The sequence below is a fragment of the Dipodomys spectabilis genome, unplaced genomic scaffold (assembly GCF_019054845.1).
Source record: "Dipodomys spectabilis isolate Male_0828 unplaced genomic scaffold, ASM1905484v1 ptg000054l, whole genome shotgun sequence".
Classification (NCBI taxonomy): Eukaryota; Metazoa; Chordata; class Mammalia; order Rodentia; family Heteromyidae; genus Dipodomys; species Dipodomys spectabilis.
Window position 1 is genome coordinate 15,079,967 of NW_024870731.1, and position 18,959 is coordinate 15,098,925.

At 41.8% G+C, this 18,959-nt stretch overlaps 1 protein-coding gene across 1 annotated transcript in view; it reads right to left on the reverse strand.

Annotated features, from left to right (window-relative positions):
- Positions 1-18,499, reverse strand: part of Znf385d (zinc finger protein 385D) — a 243,059-nt gene extending 224,560 nt beyond the window's left edge. The window contains exon 1 of the mRNA XM_042680295.1: positions 18,356-18,499. The gene's annotated coding sequence lies outside the window, so the exon portion shown is untranslated. The remainder of the gene's footprint in view (positions 1-18,355) is intronic.
- Positions 18,500-18,959: the final 460 nt, after the last annotated feature.

Here is an 18,959-nt window from a genome sequence, read left to right on the forward strand (position 1 = left end):
TACCAACTTTGAGCCACTTCCAATTTTTGAGAGGTTATTTGGAGATAAGAGTCTCACATGGGAAATTTCTGCTCCTGCTGGCTTTGAATGGAATCTTCAGACCTCAGCCTCCTGAGTAGCAAGGATTACAGGTATGAATCACCAGTGCCTGGCTTAGGACAATACTTTTCTAGCATACTTTAAAAATCAATTATGGGGCTGGGAAGGTGGCTCAGAGGTAGAATGTTGCCTCGCATGCATGAGGCCCTGGGTTTGATTCCTCAGCACCACATAACCAGAAAAAAATGTTAGAAGTGACACTGTGGCTCAAGTGGTATAGAGTGCTAGTCTTGAGCTGAAGAGCTGAGGGACAGTGCCCAGGCCCAGAGTTTAGGCCCCACAGCTGACAAAAAAAAAAAAAAATCAATTACGCAAAGAAGTAAAATGAAAAGAAGACAAAATATACAGCTATAATTTCTTACTGGCTTTGATAGATGTAACATTGTTTACTTACATTGTTACATTGTTTTCAAATCACCATTCTGTGCTTACCTCATCCAGGCAAACATTCTTGGACTGAAACAAGTTTGTGAGCCATCCTTGGACTGGCACTGAGTCATGAAACAGACTTCCTGGCAAAAGGTTCTCATTCTTTTGAACAAAAGTAATGAGACATAGTACCAACATTGCTCTTTCTTTGCATTTGTGTTGGCGGGAGGGAGGTACAGAAGAAAAAAAAAAACAACTTCCTTTAAATAATAGTCAGAGAAGGTCAGTCTTTTGTCTGTATTTAGCTGGGTAAATGGATTTTCCCACCAATTTTGGCCACAGGGTGGAACATTTTGACTCTCAACATTTAAAAGGGCAAACTAATCAACTTGAGGAGGTTACAAAAGTGCTCATTAGGAACTCAGCACCAAAGATTCCGATTCTAGAGGCTTCCTCAATTCCTGCTATTTCTGTAGCACATTTACTCTGAACACTATCTGACACTTGTAGGAAGTTAACATTCTAGTTTTACAAAATGAGAAATGCAAACACAGGAATCTACCTAAGGCTGTAGATTTAAAGTAGGAATCCCAGAACCTAAAGCCTATAGATTCTAAAAGTTTAGTGGGTTTTAAAAGTTATTTTATTCACCAGTGAAGATGGGCCTAACATTTTTTTCAAGAAAAACAAAAACCTCTATTGTTACTGGAGTGCTAGTGTATTCTTTTTACTCATTATCACTTAGAGTTTCCAGCCTTCTGTCAACTGTAGCCAGTGTATAACATACAGGCCTGTGGGGTAACATACTGCTCATCTCTCAGTGCCCTTGAAATTTCTGTCATAATCACCTAACCACAGTCAGACTCTTGTTTAGGAAATAGTTTGCTTCCTTTGTCTTACACTATATTTAGCTACTGAGTGCTTAAAGCATTCTTATGGCCCGATGGCAGATTACAGAGACTACTGCCCCTGAGACAATGAAGGCCTTAACAAAGTACAAATTTGCACTAGACTTGGATCACAGAGTCTAAAATCTACCCAGGAATCAGTTATTCTTTATTTGTTATTTAAAGAGACTCATTTTACCTCTCAGAGTTTAGTCCTCATTCCTATATAATTTAGATAATATTTGCAATGTACAAGGTTCTTATGAAATTAAATTTAGATACAATGAATATTAAAATGTTTCCCTAACCTGCTACTAGTGATTCATCCCTGTAATCCTAGCTACTCAGGAGACTGAGATGTGAAGTTCATGTGTCAAAGCCAGCTGGGCAAGAAAGTCCCTGAGATTACTCTGATCTCCAAACAAGCACCAAAAAAAGCTGGAAATAGAGCTGTGGCTAAAGTGGTAGAGCACTAACCTTGAGCAAATGAACCCAAGAACAGTGCCCAGGCCCTGAGTTCAAGCCCCATCCATGACCAAAATAAGTAAAAATAAGATAAACAAAAACATTTTCCTTACAATTCCTGTCATTTAGTTGACCTTTTCTTAAATAAAAACAATCTATTTTGTATGTTTCTTTGTTCGTAGAAGCTTTAAGGGCCTGAACTACCTTTAAGCTGAGAACTTCCTTATGGTGTAGGTGATAGAGAAGAAGAGCTTCTCATCCTTGACAATACACACATTTGCTATCACCAGATCTAGTTAAGTAAAAAACTGGAACTTTGTTGAAGAGATTTCTTAGGTGGATCTGATGGCTCTGAAACTGCTTTTGTTGCTAAGGTTACTATAACAACACCTTAAGCAGTGGTTGAAACAATAGAAATATGGTATGGTTGGTTCTCCTGAGGGTTGTAAATGGAGGGTCTGCTCTATTTTCTTGGTTTATAGAGGGTCCTCTCCAGTGTCTTTCAACACTGTTCTCTCTAGGAATGCCTCAGCATGCAGCTTTACCATGTTTATAAGAACATCAGTCATAATGGATTGAGAACCCCATTAATGATGTCATCATAACTAATTGCCTCTTCAATGACTTTCTGAATAAGATGACATGGTGGTAATACCTTGCGAGTTTGGATTTCTACAGAGTTTTGAGGTTTACAATTTTTGCATTTAGCATTGAGAGTCAATGATTGGCCCTGTCAAACATGTAAGGCAGAAGTTGGAAGTCTCAACTTTCACTAAGCATTGCCATTTGTTACCCACAGAATCAGAAATACAAAAAGCCTACAGTTAAGTGTGGAAGAGCAATGCCCTCGAAGAGCTACTGGATTATAAAATGAGCTGTGAGCTTACAATTTTTTTCCTTACCACATTTAATCACATTAATATTTAATCACATTTGTGCAGAATCAGTTACTATGAAAGTCAGATTTAGAGAGAGATCAAACAGATTCTTTGCAAAGCTTTCTCTCATTATGATTGATTAATCACACAGTATGTATGTGTAAGTAGGTATATTTCATACTGTGTCTCAATCTTCTCTGGAAGGGCAGATATGCAGGCAACTTACCACACTGATTCCAACTTATGAAAGAACTGGATTCAAGGGCTGAAGAGTAAGAAAATGTATTTTGTTCCCTCTAAATTTGATCTAAAGGACAATGAATTAGCTATACAAGGTGTAGAGAGCTATTAAAAATCAAAATGTTCGTGTACTGTTCATCTCTTTAGGTTTTTACCGAGCTTGGGTAGTCTATGTTAAAGTCATTTTGTGCTCTGGAGTGATTATAAATTGTCTTGACATTTACAAACTTTCTATTTCTCAGGAAGCTGCAGGGCTTTCTGCACGCATGCGTAGATATTTGTTTCAGAAAGAAATGTGATGAGAGAAGGCTTCATGGTTCTTATAAGCTGTGATCTAGAAACATGAGACAGTTTTAACACACAAACTAAGTGGTAATCTTTATGTCCCTCGTTTTGCCTAGATGCTTTCTGTGTAGCCTCCCTATCCCTCCTCCCAAAGCACTGGAAGGACTTCAGTTTTCTGTTGATTGACAACTGACAATAGGTAGCCACATCAGATTAGCTTATGTGATTTCATCTTCAGGACAACAGAAAACACAGAAAATGGTGTGCTATTATGTTGAGGTTCAACTGGACCTCATGAACATTTTTCCAAAAGTATTCTTTGAAGTCATTTTAGAGGTTCGTTGCTTCCATAACTACATATCAAGTATGAGGATATAATACATTTGGAAAATTCAAGAACAAAGGGAAAAATGTGAGGCTCTGGGAGAAAATTGTCAACATATTGATTTTTAATAATTCCTTTCCATTCTAAAGACCCTTCGATGTAATCTATCCTAAGCTCATTCCTTCCTTAATCTTTTATTTGTATTTTGCTTCCTCCTCTTCTTCCTCTTCCTTCTTCCCAGATCCCTTTACTCTCTTTTTCTTCCTTCTTTCTCGTATTGGGGATTGAGCTCAGGCTTCACACTTGCTAGTTAGTTTATTGCTAGTTAGTTCAATGTGAACCTAGTTCATGAGTCACACTGAGCCTAGCCATCAGATTATTTTTGGCTTAGTTTTGTTTTTCCCCCAAATTTTCACCTTTACTTCCTCCACTTATGTAACTCCTCCATTCCTACCCTGCTAAACATGCTGCTCCCCCCTGCCCGGGTACTCATTTTGTTGGTTTCTTACTTTGGATTAGTTATTTTTCAGATAAGATCTTATTTTAGGTCTGCCCTACACTGTGATCCTTCCTTTTTTCATTAGGATAACAGGCAAATGCCACTGTGCCTAGCCATTGTATTTTCCCCATAGCTTTGGGTAACAGTCATATTCTACTGCACCCACCCATTGTTGAGATGGAGCCTGGCTTTGGACCATAATATTTTAATCTATGACTCCCAAATAACTACTAGTATAGGCTTGAGCTACTATGTCTGGCTGTTTGACTCTAAGTTTCAATATCTCGAACTTTAGAAGCCTACTAACATCTCTAATTTTTGTTTGGTAACTCTAATTTTAAACTACAGAATTATACCTGAGCCTTCAATGGATTTAGCTTTCTGTCCATGTTTCTAGACGCTTAAGAGTCTCTGATTCCATGTTGTTCTGGGCATTCTGTCACTGACTGCAACTGCAGGCAACTCAGCTCCATGGCTCACATCATAGGGATTGGGAGCCTGAGGTATCTCAGATGCTCACAAATACCTGCCACCTGCTAGGCTTGTTTCCATTGAAGAAGTCCTTCATAGAACTTGGAGGAAGGGAACTGAACCTACTGAGGATCCCATGTTTACCCAACTCCTGATGCCATAAAAGCAAGCTGAAAATCAGAGCTAGTAATAGCTCTTCATGTTGAATCGTTTTTTTTCTGCTTCAATGCCAAAAAAAATGTTTCTATTGTTCTTACAAACTACAACCCCTACATGGCCATGTGTCCACTCCTGTTCTGAAACTGATGTTTAACTGCAACAGCTCAACATTTCTTCTCATTTAAAATGTCTCTCATTTTCTTTACTATCACTAGGCCTGGTGTAGAAGAGATACATAACAAATAGCAATTGACAGGATGGAGTTGCTCATGCTATTTACAATTTTTTTCTTAACTATTTCTAGCTGCTGGTTAGATTCAATAACTATAGCATTTTCTGGTCCTGGGAAACACAATTTAAACATGTAGACAAAATGGAGAACACCTGAGGAATTCTAGGAAAGTGGGTACAGTGTACTCATGATTGTAACCCAACCTATTCCAAAGACCAACATCCTAGACTAAGGAAATAAATCCAAAACATTTAAAGTACTATTAACCAGAAAAATGTTTGACAGCAGGCATAGACCAAGTGGTAGAGCACCAGCCAAGCAATCAAGTTAATAAGCATGAGGCCCCCTGAACCCTGCATTCAAAACCTGGTATTGGTGCCTCCCAAATAGAGAGATAATTCCTAAGACATCTAAGAATACATGTGCATATCCATAGGCCTAGGGAACAAATTCCACTGAAACTCCCTAAGATTTGAGTTTGAGAAGACTCGAGGTTCCTCATAGTTCTGTTGTATGTCCACATTCATACTAACTTTGATTCTGATTCTAAGCCTGTCTAATATGATTCTGAGCCCATTTCTGTTCTCTCCAAACTGCTTGTTTCCTTGAACCCTTAACTTCTTTCCTTGGACCCTTAACTTTAGTATTTGATTCACATTCAAACCTATGCTTCCTGATCTTGCAGAACTTTCAGGATTTGAATGACATAAATCCCAAAGGAAGAGATGAACAAATTATTTAATTCTACCAAATTTGTTTTAAATTTCATTTATTAATAAAGACTGGAGTTTTATGCATTGAACTGGGAAAGATTAGGGAGATATTGCAAAAAATAGTGAAACACAGGTAGCACCCTGTAAGAAAAGATCGTGTAATCTTGAAAGATGGAGGCCTTCAGAAAACTGGCCCAGCTTTCGGTTGACCCAAGCTGGTACTCAAGCAAGGAACATCCTGCTACAGTAATCATGCTGTATGTAGAAAAGAGAAAATTACAGAATTTCTGAGTCCTGTTAGAAAGCTGAGTGTTTTACGATTCAAATTTCTGCCTTTGGCAATCATTGGGTGCTTCGGATTTGGAATGCGAACGTTTGGTGGATTTTTTAAATCTCAGGTGTCCTGTGTTTGACGGCTCACCGTTTCCCATGGTGGCTGGTATTGCAGGAGTGGCTTGGTTCAGGGATGAATTAGGGTCACAAGAGACTATTCGTCTGGAGATTTTCTTGCCAGTTTTCCGTTTGGAAGTGTTGACAACACCTTGTGAGTTGCAACAAGAGGCATTCTGGGGAGTAACTGCAGGATTCACTGCGGGCACAGGCACTGTCATGGACAAATATCCTGATTGCATGTTGGTGTTAGGAGGAGGAGGTTGCATTGTAGTCACAGTTAGGCCAACAGCTGGTGTTGGTAGGGGTACTGGATGGCTCAGGGAGAAAGTGTTGTTAGATTGTCCATTGAAGACCCCTAATGTGGGGTGAGGAAGAGCTCCTGAACTGGACTGATAGCCAACATTGGGGCTTGGTCCCTGCATAGGCTGGGACTGAAGTCCATTGAAGACCCCTAATGAGGGGTGAGGAAGGGCTCCTGAACTGGACTGATAGCCAGCATTGGGGCTTGGTCCCTGCATGGGCTGGGACTGAAGAAGCTGATTGTTGGGATCTTGCATGCTTGAAATAGGGCCACTGTGTGCCATGTGGTCAGAGGCAAGAGGGGCCTGGTTGTTTGACAAGTGGTTGTTTGACAAGACGGGAGGAGATGGAAAGACTGACACCTCTGAAGGAGGCGTTGTATCCATCATATTATTGTCGTCAACAGATAGTTTACTTTGTGGGGCAGCACGGCTTCTGGCAATGGGGCCAGTGGGCAGGCCTGTGTTGTGAAGGACTGATGGAATAGCGTATGTGGGGACAGAGGTGCTGTTCTGCTGCTGAGCAATAGGGATCACATTGGTGGTCCATGGATCATTTGGAGGGACCAAAGGTTGGGAAGGATTGGGCATCATGGGAGGGTTCACTGCAGACGAGGGTGCTGTTGTGGTCATATGCCCTGACTGCATGATGGTATAATTATGTGGCTGCATTTGAGGAGCAGTTTGGCTAACCACTGGTTTTGGTAGGGCTGCTGGATAGCTCAAAGAGAAATGGTCGGATTGTCCATTGAAAACCCCTAATGTGGGGTGAGGAAGGGCTCTCACACTGGACATATGGCCAGTATTGGGGCTTGGTCCCTGCATGGGCTGGGACCGTATGAACTGATTGTTGGAGTCTCTCGTGATGGAAATAATGCCACGGCGTAGCATCTGATCAGAAGTAGGAGGGGCGGGGTTCAATACAGAGTGGTGGTTGTTTGTCAAGATCGGGGGAGGTGGATAGTGCGATGCCTCTGAAGGTGGTTTTTTATGCATTTTATTACCATCACCCATGGATGGTTTAGTTGGGGGGAGGGCACCCCTTCCAGGAAGGGGAGCAATTGCTTGGCCCATGTTGGGAAGCACCGAAGGAACGGCATGTGTGGGGACAGAGGCGCTGTGCTGTGGGTGCACAAAAGGCATCGCATTGGTGGTCCAAGAATCACCTTGTGGGAGAAAGGATTGAGAAGTATAGGGCACCCCAGATGGGTACCCTGCGGGCAAAGGCATTGTCATGGCCATGTTTCCTGACTGCATAAGGGTGTTGCTAGCTGGCTGCATTGGGGGAACAGTCAGGCCAACAGCTGGTGTTGGTATGGCTGCTGGATGGCTCGAAGAAAAATTGTCAGATTGTCCATTGTAGACCCCTAATGCGGGGTGAGGAAGAGCCCCTGTACTGGATGGATGACCGGAATTCAGGCTAGGTCCCTGCATAGCCTGGGACTGTATAAACTGATAGTTGGAGTCTTTTATACCAGAAATAGTGCCACCATGTGGCACGTGGTTAGGAGCAGGAGGGGCCTGGTTTAATGGAGAGTGGTTGTTCGTCGAGACCAGAGATGGTAAGATAGATGCCTCTGAAGGAGGCGTTGTATCCATTGTATTATCATCTGTGGATGGTTTAGTTGGTGGGGAGGCATCACTTCCAGGAACAGGAGCAATTCCTTGGCTCATGTTGGGAAGGACAGAAGGAACAGCATACGTAGGGACAGAGGCACTGAGATGATGTTGTACCATGGGGTTGATAGTAGTGGTCCCAGGATCATTTTGAGGGATCAAGACTTGGGAAGAATTGGGCATCCTGGTTGGGTTCACTGCAGACAAGGGCACTGTCATGGCCATATGTCTTGATTGAATGATAGTATCTTTAGGTGACTGCATTGAAGGAGCAGGTAGGCCAGCAGCTGGTGTTGGTAGAGCTACTGGTTGGCTCAGAGACAAATTGTTGTGAGACTGTCCATTGAAAACCCCTAATGTGGGGTGTGGGAAGGACCCCATATTGGATGGATAGCCAGTATTGGGACTTGATCCCTGAATGGGCTGAGATTGCAAAGAACGATTGCTGGGGTCTTGTGTGCTGGGAATAGTGCCACTGTGTGGCACCGTGTGCTGTGGTTGCACAACAGGGATGGCACTGGTGGTCCAGGAATCATTTTGATGGACCAAGGGTTGTGTAGGACAGGGAACTCTGGGAGGAGGCAGGTTGGTGGGGGCTGGCCCCATCCCAAGTTGCCCCTGGAACAGACTACCAGGGACTTGGGGAACTGCATTGGTGTGGTGTGTAGGGGGGACAGTGGGGGCTGGCCCCATCCCAAGTTGCCCCTGGAACAGACTACCAGGGACTTGGGGAACTGCATTGGTGTGGTGTGTAGGGGGGACAGTGGGGGCTGGCCCCATCCCAAGTTGCCCCTGGAACAGACTACCAGGGACTTGGGGAACTGGATTGGTGTGGTGTGTAGGGGGTAAAGTGGGGTCTGAGCCCATCAGTTGCCCCTGGGGCACATTGCAGCTGACCTGGGGTACAGGTGCACTGCTCGGTACTTGGCTATTCAGAATTTGTCCCTGGTTCAAGCCACAGGGCACGGGTGGACAAGGATGGGGGTAGGGTGCAAGGGAGTTGGTGGGGACTGGACCTATGGTGACATGGCCGTGAGGCGGACTACAGAGCGCCTGGGGAAATGGATAGGGTTGGGGTACTGGTGGGCTGGTGGGCACTGGCCCATTCGGCAAGTGTCCTGGTTGCAGGCCACAGGGGGCCTGAGGTATTGGTTGTGGGGGAGGTATAGGTGGGCCGCTGGGTACTGGCCCATTCATAAAGTTTCCCTGTTGCAGGCTATTGGGAGCCTGCGGCAATGCACAGGAGTCAGTGGTGGAGACTTGGGGAGATGAGTAAATGACGGCTGCAGATGGTGGTGTGGTATCCATCTGAACAATATCGTCATCTGTGGCCGGCTGCAGGCTCACATGACAGGATAGGCTGGGGGCGGCTGCAGCCATATCAGTGGTGGTAGTGTTCATGGGAAGTGGGACTACAGGGAGGGTGGGGAAGGGAAGAGGACGGGAATCAGGAGAAGTAGCAGTGTTAGATTCCTTTGTGCAGGGAAGAATGGAATGATCAGGAAGAGGAAGTTTGGAGGAGAGAGAAGTGGTAGGGGTTGCAGCTCTCATTAAAGGGGCATGGTTTCCATTTTTATCATTTAGAACCCCCAGTTGAGAGGCTGGGGTACCAAAAGGAAGAGAGTCTGCAGGAGGAGCCAAAGAGGAAATGAGGATTTTAGGTGCCAGACCCTCGTTAGAGTTTGATGAGGATGCTGGCACAATGTTGGCCCCAGCAGCCTGCTCTTCCACATTAGCGGTGCTGAGAAGAGCTGGGATGTTTAAAGTGCAGGCAGGCAGGGTCACGAAGACATAAGTCTCTACAACAGGTGGAGGAACAGAAGAGGCAGTGTTGATGTCACTGCCATCTGTCACTTCTGATCTCCCTGAGCATTTTGTCTTACAGATTTTACTATGAGTAGACTGAGTGGTGTTACATTTGTCCACGTCTTTCTGCATGTCCATGCATGGAAGTTTAGGAGGAGGGGGAAGCTCACTGCGACCCCACTGTACGGGCACTGGCACAATCTCTGGCAAAGGCAGAGCTGATGGCAATGCTGCTTTCCTTTTGGATGCTCTGTGAGCTGCCAGATTTGGGGTAGCAGGGCTTGCTGGTGGTCTAGCTGTGGGTGTTTCAACTGCCACCCCCTTCACTGACTCCAGGGAGTCTCGCGGTGGACGAGCTTTGGGCTTTACACCCACTGCCCCCTTCGCTGACTCCTGGGAGTCTGGTGGTGGACAAGCTTTGGGCTTTTCACTGCCCACCATCTTCATGGATTTCTGGGAATCTGGTGGTGGAAGATCTTTGGGCTTTTCACTCACTACCCCCTTTGCTGACTCCTGGGAGTCTGGTGGTGGACAAGCCTTGGGCTTTACACTGTCCACCATCTTCATGGACTTCTGGGAGTCTGATGGTAGACTATCTTTGGGGTTTTTACTCACTACCCCCTTTGCTGACTCCTGGGAGTCTGGAGGATGAGTTTTGGGCTTTTCACCCACCACCTCCTTTGCTGACTCCTGGGAGGAGTCTGGTGGTGGATGAGCTTTGGGCTTTTCACTGCCCACCCCCTTCGCTGACTCCTGGGAGTCTGGTGGTGGACGAGCTTTGGTATTTTCACTGTCTACCCCCTTCGCTGACTCCTGGGAGTCTGGTGGTGGACTTGCGGTGGGCTTTTTGCCCTCCACCACCTTACCTGACTCCTGGGAGCGTGAGCAGTTCGGGGGCTGGTTTTCACCCAGATTGTCCGCGGTGGTGTTTTGCGAGCTGGGAATGTCACGGCCATGAGATTGGGTACCTAGAGGAGACACAAGCACCTTTTCGTTCCTTTCCACACTGGGAAGAGTCCCGGGCTGGGGAGTAAGGCAGCATCCATTGAGAGTAAGTCTCTCCTGACGGTCACAGGACGGCATGGTGCCGTTGCTCCGTTGCTAGGTCGTCCCCTCCCACTGGCCTGTCCCTGATGGTCTCCCTGAATTTTGAACTCACCCTCTTGGCCTTCGAACTCGTCGCTGTTGGAGTCGGGAAGAGGGACGTCCCACGGCATCCTGGGCACCACAAGATGATTGCGCGGTCTGGGTGTTGCAATTCGGGCTGTGGACTCGAGCTGACCCGAAGGGGTGCTTGGGCTGCTGGGGGTTTCCAACCCCGAGTCTCCAGCTGGCAGCGGAGGCGCAGGTCTTTTTGGCGATCGCTCTGGAGACGCCGGAGGGCCCTGCCCCGGGGTGGTGTCCGAGGCCTCCGGCTCAGGGCACCTCCTCTTGGGGGCCCTGGGTGGACCGGCTGGTGGCGGCGCCGGCCTGGGACCCGTCCTGACCTTCCTACAGACGGGACAGCGTGCAGGCTCGGGTCCTGCGCTGCGACCCCACCTCGGGAAGGTGAGGCCGCGCAGCTCATCATACAATTTACTGAGAACGTTTGCCATAACGGGAAATGTGTGCGAATTATCAGCTATGAGAGGGAGAAGGGGCGGCAGCGATCCTTCTCCTCGGGTCGCTGAGGACGCACTGCCCAGCCTGGCCTCTGTGACGTCACCTGCATATGCCACAGAGGAAGCACGCATGCGTGCTGAGGGTGCGTGTCAGGCTCAAAGCAACTTTTGAGCCCCACATTCTTCTGATGGTCACGCAGATGCTAGTGGCCGAGGCAGGCCCTGGACCCAGCATGAATGGGAGAAGCTCTCCATTCATCCACCTTCTTGCAATCCTAGTATCTGAGTTACTGTCTATTTCCATAGTCCATCCAGGACCCTCTTCCACATTTCTTATCTACGGTGAGCACAAGCACTTGTCCACAGGCATCATCTCCGCACATCAGGCTCCAGGGCACTAACTGTCAGCACAGCTTCATGCCCCTCTCTCTTGGACTTGAGTCTTGCACACTAAATATATTTCGTTTAGGTGGAGGAATTCAACTATACAAAGATTAGGGAAGTTTTATTATTTGTGTTGCTAAAGAAATTCAGTAGTCTGTTATTCCACAAAATATGGAGCCATTTTTTCTGGCCTTCATGGTCTCATTGAATTGCTAGCAAAGAATGGAGCAATGTATTGAATTAAGGTAAGTTCTCCATAATATGAACTTCAGGAACACACCAGTTGGGTACACTGTTCATGAACATTTGTGTCAATTTAATGCAATTTGGATCTCTATGTCCAAGTGAACAGTCCTCTTAATGGAGATGAGAGCTAAGGAAATAAGTAGGAGTATCCTAGGAGCTATAAACTTCATCAGAGTAAGGTCTTTTGGAAAACACACACATGGCATTCTCCACATTGGATCTTTTTGCTTTGGCTCCCTTCCATGCTGTGATTTTTCTCTCTCACAAAAAAAATTGTGTCCTGGCATCAAGTTTCAAAGCCATATGAGGCAGAAACTGTTAGAGCTATCTATCTATCTATCTATCTATCTATCTATCTATCTATCTATCTATCTATCTATCTATCTATCTATCTATCTGTCTGTCTGTCTGTCTGTCTGTCTGTCTGTCTGTCTGTCTGTCTGTCTGTCTGTCTGTCTGTCTGGTCTGTCTGTCTGTCTGTCTGTCTGTCTACCTATCTATCTATATGTTTGTGTACATATATATGTACATATATTTTCATGAAACAGACGTAACTCCCCTCTCTCTGTTATTTTGTTTCTAAGGTGGGGTCTTAAAAGTTCAAAATGCTCCTGTCCCAGCCTCCAAAGTGCTAGGATAATATATGCGCATCACTATGCCCAACTTAGTGTTTTAATTTACAAAATGTATTTAAAATACCATTTGTATGTTTGATGCATTAAAAAGTTTTACCCTTTTCCTTATAAGAATCATTTCATTTTATGTCAGAGAAAATTTGGACATATATTCCTAACAATATGAGGTACCTATGACACAAAACGTTTTGCTTCATTGAAAATTCCTTTTTTAAAACAGAGAAGTATTGCAAGCCTTGTATGCCCTTCTGAGAACCAAAAATAAGTTAGACTCATTAAAATCAAGAAGTTATTTTCTTTCCTTCGGGCTTTTCTTAGTATACATCAATAGTATATAGAGTTTTTATTTTAATACTTCCACAGGTATTGTGGATAATTCTGCAGGCTCCCTGCCTGCAGTGTTCTTTAAGCAAGTTCACTCCTCTTTCATACTCCCTAGTTGCCAGTCCTTCTTTTCCCACTGTATCAAACAGTATTTGGTGGGTTTTATTATGCTGTCTTCATGTGTATATGTGTAATGCACTTCGATCCTCTTCACCCCCAGCATACTCTCCTTCTGCCTCCTCTTGCCTTCAGATCTAAACCAGTTTCCTTTTTATACACATATCTCATTCTTCAGCACTATCACAATCTCATCACCACCATCATCATCATTGTAGGTTTAGTTTTCAAATGGTGATATTTGGCTCGTGAGCTTGGCTCATCTCATTCACACTGATGATTTACCAATCCCATCCATTTTCCTGCAAATAATATAATTCTCTTCTTGTTCATGGCTGAATAATATTGCATGAAGTATTTGCCATGTTTTCTAGATCCATTCATCAGTTAGTTGTTGCACACTTAGCTTCATTCTTATTGTGAATAGTGCAAAGATAAATATAAATGTAGAATTTTATCTGTCTTGTAAACTGATTTACATTTAGAGATATGTGCCAGAGTAATATATAGAGGGTGAATAAGTTAGGTCTCAGTTTTTTGAAGAACCTGCATCCTAATTTCCATGGTGGTTTCATTGGTTTACACTTCCACCAACAATGTATGTGAGTTCTTTTCCCCTCCATCCTTACAGGTATTTCTTGTTTATTTAGTTTTCTTTCTTTCTTTTGGTTGGTTTTAGGGCTTGAACTCGGCCTGGGTACTGTCTCTGAGCTCTTCAGCTCAATGCTATCACTCAACCACTCAAAAATTCCAGAAAACTCTGGTTTTCTGGTAGTTAACTGGAGATGAGTCTCACAGATGTTCCTGCCTGGGCTGGCTTTGAATCGTGATCCAAAGATCTCAGATAACAGGTGTGAGCCATCAGTACCCAGCTATTTTCTTTTTTTTTTAATATTTCTTTTAAAAATACTGTAAAAGTGATTTACAGAGTGGTTACAGTTACATAAGTAAGGTAATAAGTATATTTCTGTTTGAATAGTGTTACCCTCCACTTCCACCCATCCCAACTCCCCTCTCCTCCAAGTTGTAAAGTTCATTTCCAACATGGTATCCAGTGAGTATCACTGTTGCACTGGTTCACCCTTTGTTAAAACGTTTCTGTGATTCCCCATTCATTCTCAAAATAAGATAAACTTATTTGCTTTTAGACTGAGGTGAGAATCTCAGTATAATTTGATTTGCATTGTTTTATGGCTATGTTGAATAACTTCATCTATTAACCGTTGGCACTTCTGAGAACTATCAGTTCAATTCATCTGCTCATTTAATGATTGGAAAACTTGTTCTTTGGATTTTTTTTTTCTGAGCGCCTTTAACATTCTGACTATTATGGGTTACCTGGTGAATAGCTGGCAAATATTTTCTTTCATCCTATGGGCTGTTTCTTCATTGTTAATTATTTCCTTTGTTATGCAGATGCTTTTCAATTTGATAGAATCCCACTTTTTAATTCTTGCTATTATTCACCATATTAGATTCCCATTCAAAATATAATTGCTTATGGTTATATCTTTCCGTTTATCTCCAAATTTTTCCTGAAGTAGTTTTAAAGTTTCAGGTTTTACATGAATATCTTTGATACATTTTGTGTGGTTTATTTTGTACAGGATGAGATATTTTCTGCAAGTAGATAACCAGTTTCCCCAGCATCATTTGTTGAAGAGAATGTCCTTTTCCTTATTATATACATTTTAGCCCCTTTATTAAAAATAAAATTGGTATAACTATGAAAGCTTATATTTGAGTCTTCTGTTTCATTGATCCTTGAGACTGATTTTGTGTAAATACTATGATATTTTTGTTACTATGGCTCTGTAGTACAAGTTGAAATACAGTATTTTGATACTTTCAGCATTGCTCTATTTGTTTGGGAGTTCTTTTGCTATTTAAAGTCTTTTATATTTCCACAGATTTCAGAATTGTTACATTTCTTTGAACAATGATGTTTGGATTTTAGTGGTCTTTGCGTTGAATTTGCTGATAAATTTCATTGGTTTATCCATTTTCACAATATTAGTTCTAACCTATTCATGAGTGTAGGAGGTCTTTCCATCTTCTGCTTTGTTCTTGAGTTTCTGTCATCAACGCTTAATAACTTTCATTTCAGATGTCTTTCATCTCCTTAGTTTAATTTATTCCTAGGTAATTTTAATGTTACTGTGAATGGAAATTTTTGTCTGATTTTCCTTATCTACATTATTTATCTATTTATTTACCTACATGTATGAATATATACACATATGTGAATATATAAAGATATACATAAATAGAAATCAGGTTAGTTTTAGAGCAACTAGTCAGAGATTTTTGCTAGTAATACTTCTAACAAGGGTCTAATTACCAGAATATACAAGGAAGTAAAAAGAAATTAAATCTCCAAATTATCGATAACCTAATTAATAAATGAGCAAATGGTCTATGAATACATGAAGAAATGCTTAACATCCTAGCCTGTAAAAGACACAGACAAAGTGATATTGAGATTCTATCTCACTCTGAACAGCCACCATCAAGAATACAAACAAATGCTTTCAAAGATGTGGGGAGAAAAAAGTCTAATTCCCTGTTACTAGGAATATAAATTAGTCCAACTACTATGGAAAGCATTCTGGAGATTCCTCATAAACCTAAAAGAAGAACAACCATTTGATCCAACAACATCACTTTTGGACATTTATCCAAAAAAAAGTTAAGTCAGAGTATGAAAATTGAATCAGCATATTCTTGTTAATTGCAGCATAGTTCACCATCCAAGTCATGGAAACATCCCAGATGCCCTACAACCAATTACTGGATCAAGAAAATATCACACACACACACACACACACACACACACACACACACATTCAGGCCAGACTCAAAAGTAATAGGTGTTAAAAATAATCATTAGAAATTAATAAAATGGTGACCAAAACTACACAAGGGATTTGCAAAACAAAGTGTCAATGTTTTGAAAATATAAGTGAGATTTATAATCCCTTAGTCAAACTAAGCCAAAGAAGAAGGGAAAAAGACCAAATCAATAAAATTAGAAACAATATAGGAAATGACACAGCAAATAATTATATAATCCAGAATAGCATTAGGAAATACTTTGAAAACTATGTACTAATGTACTAATTAACTGTAAAATATAGAAGAAACATTTCTAAATGCATTTGTCTCAACCAAATTTAAATAAGAGGATATAAACCACTTAAATAGATCAATAGCAAGCAATGAGACTGCATAGCAATTAAGAATTGCATGTATTCGCTGCCAAATTTTATGAGACCTTAAAAGACTAACAGTAGCCAGGCACCGATGGCTCATGCCTATAATCCTAGCTACTTAGGAGGCTGAGATCTGAGGATCACGGTTCAAAGCCAGCCTGGGCAGGGAAAGTGTGTGAGACTCTTATCTCCAATAAACTACTAGAATACCGGAAGTGGCATTGTGGCTCAAGTGGTAGAGAGCTCGCCTTGAGCTGAAGAGCTGAGGAACAATGCCCAGGCCCAGAGTTTAAGCCCCATGACCGACAAAAAAGAAAAAAAAAACAACTAACACTAGTACTCCTCAAACTCTTCTGTAAAATATAAGGGAAATGCTATGAATTCATTTAATGAAGAGTATCCTGATACCAAAACCCTATTAAATTATAGAAATGATAGATAATTATAGAATAATTTCTTTCATAAACGTAGATATTGTCACAATTGTCAATCAAACACTTGCAAACAACTTTCTAAAGAGACCATTTACCATGAGAAAGTTAGTTTTATTCCAAGGATGCAAGGATAGTTTGTTGTACACAAACCAGCAAATGTAATACAGCATATAAAGAGAATCAAGGACAAAATGACATGGTTTTTTTCAATGCGTGCAGAAAATTCAACATTACTTTATGATTAAAATCTCTGGAGAAATTGAATAAAAGAAACAATTTCAAAATAGTAAAGCCTCTAAAAGACAAACCTGTAGTCAATATCATGTTACACCAAGAAAAACACAACTCCTTTGAAGTTTAAGAACAAAGGTTTCCATTCTTCCTACTTTTATTCACTATAATATTACAATTCTTAGCCAGAACAATAAAAATAAGAGAAAGAAATAAAAGAGATTCAAATAGGAAAGAAAGTCATATTATCCAGATTTGCAGATGATATGAGTCTATACTTAAAAGATCTTAAGTAACTCACCAAAATTATTTCTAGGTTTTTAATGGACATTTTCTGCAAAGAAGCAGGATATAAATGAACCTGCAAGATTGGGTAACAAACAATTTTTTCTGTACTCTTCATGACATCTAGGATTAGAAACTGTATTTTGCAATACATTCTTCAGGATATTGCGGGTTTCTTTTATCAATATATATATATATATGTATATATATATATATATATATATATTTGTGTGTGTGTGTATCCTGTTTCTCTCCTCTGAAGAGTAATTTAATTGTGGGCTGAATTTTTTTTTAAGCCTTCATGGGAGTAAATGTTGCAATAAGAAAATGTTATTTAGATCACAGGCACTCAGTGACCTCTCATATTAATCCTCTTTGCTTTGGTTGGGTTGACATATCCTGTCATTGGTAAGCTTAGTCTGGCATTGTAAACACTGCTGAAAGCTGAATCAGATGATATTTACGAAATCTGTCACTTAAATGCTCCTAACCTTTTCAACCCTTCTTTCAATTTCCATCCTAAAATACTTACATGAAAAAGAATTACAATGAATATGATGATCTTGCCGCTTATAAAGTCAGCTTAAAAGTGAAAATGGGATGGGGGGAGGGGGGAGCGTGGTACAATTGAACTTATGCCAAGAAGGCAATTGACAAAGCCCAAAGAAACAAATTAGCTTCAGAAATACTCCACTCAACTGTGGCTCCACAAGATGGAAAAACGATATTAAAACAGTCGCTATCAGAACACTGAGTTGTTCTAAGTTAGGATGAAGTACTAGACACACGAAAATTATTACGCTCATGTCAGGATTCCTTAAGTTAGGTAAGCCAGATTTGAAGAACAAACTAGATTCAGAGTGAAGAAACAAACATCTACTTGAATTTTAACCTCCTCTTGTAATAAGTTTGCTAAATTTCAATCTGACATGCTTCAACAAAATGATGGAGGTGCTGGTGTTGCCAAAAACAAGAGACATCACAAACTACGGATAATAATAAATAAGGGTATCTCTTTTCATTTCCATGTAAAAAGTCTGGCTCTGGGGACACACAACCAGGCAGACAACTGACTTCATCATGATTTCCAGAGAAGATGTCCCAGTACCTGTTATTCTGGCAGATAAAATTTTGGCTGTGAGTACTTACCGCATTAAAATTCGGGAAGAGGTTGACTGCAGCTGTAGTGTCAAGTGGAAAGGGAAGAAATGGTTTGATATCCAGCGACGGTTGCAAAGGGGGAGCTGGTGGACGGACTAGGGCTGGGAGAGCAGGACTCTGGCATGTACCACCTGTAGAGATGAGAGCAAAAGGAGCAATCAGGGATATGAGTATAGAAAACAAGTAAACAAACAAACAACAAAAAAACCTTAAGTTCTTTAGAAACAAAAACATCAGCTTTGTAGGTCACTGGAAGAAACAAGACATGGAGTCTTCTGAGCTCAACTGGGAACCAGCAAGTGAACAGATTGACCACGAGACAGGCAAAGCTAGCTGAGCTGCATTTTTTTTTTCTTGGATCATAGCTATCTGGTTATGGAATCAGCAGTCAGTAGTTCAAACTCCTGGCCTGTTTTTGTTTTGCTCTCTAGATGGGGATCAGTAATAAACCTGCAACCAAAATCTCTGAATTCTAAAAGCCATACACCTCCACCATTGCTTGGCCATCCTTCTTTGAAAATGAATCTGTTCACAATATGCTTAAAATCAGAGTGGGTGCTTTGTTAATAAAACCAAACCAAACCAAAACCTG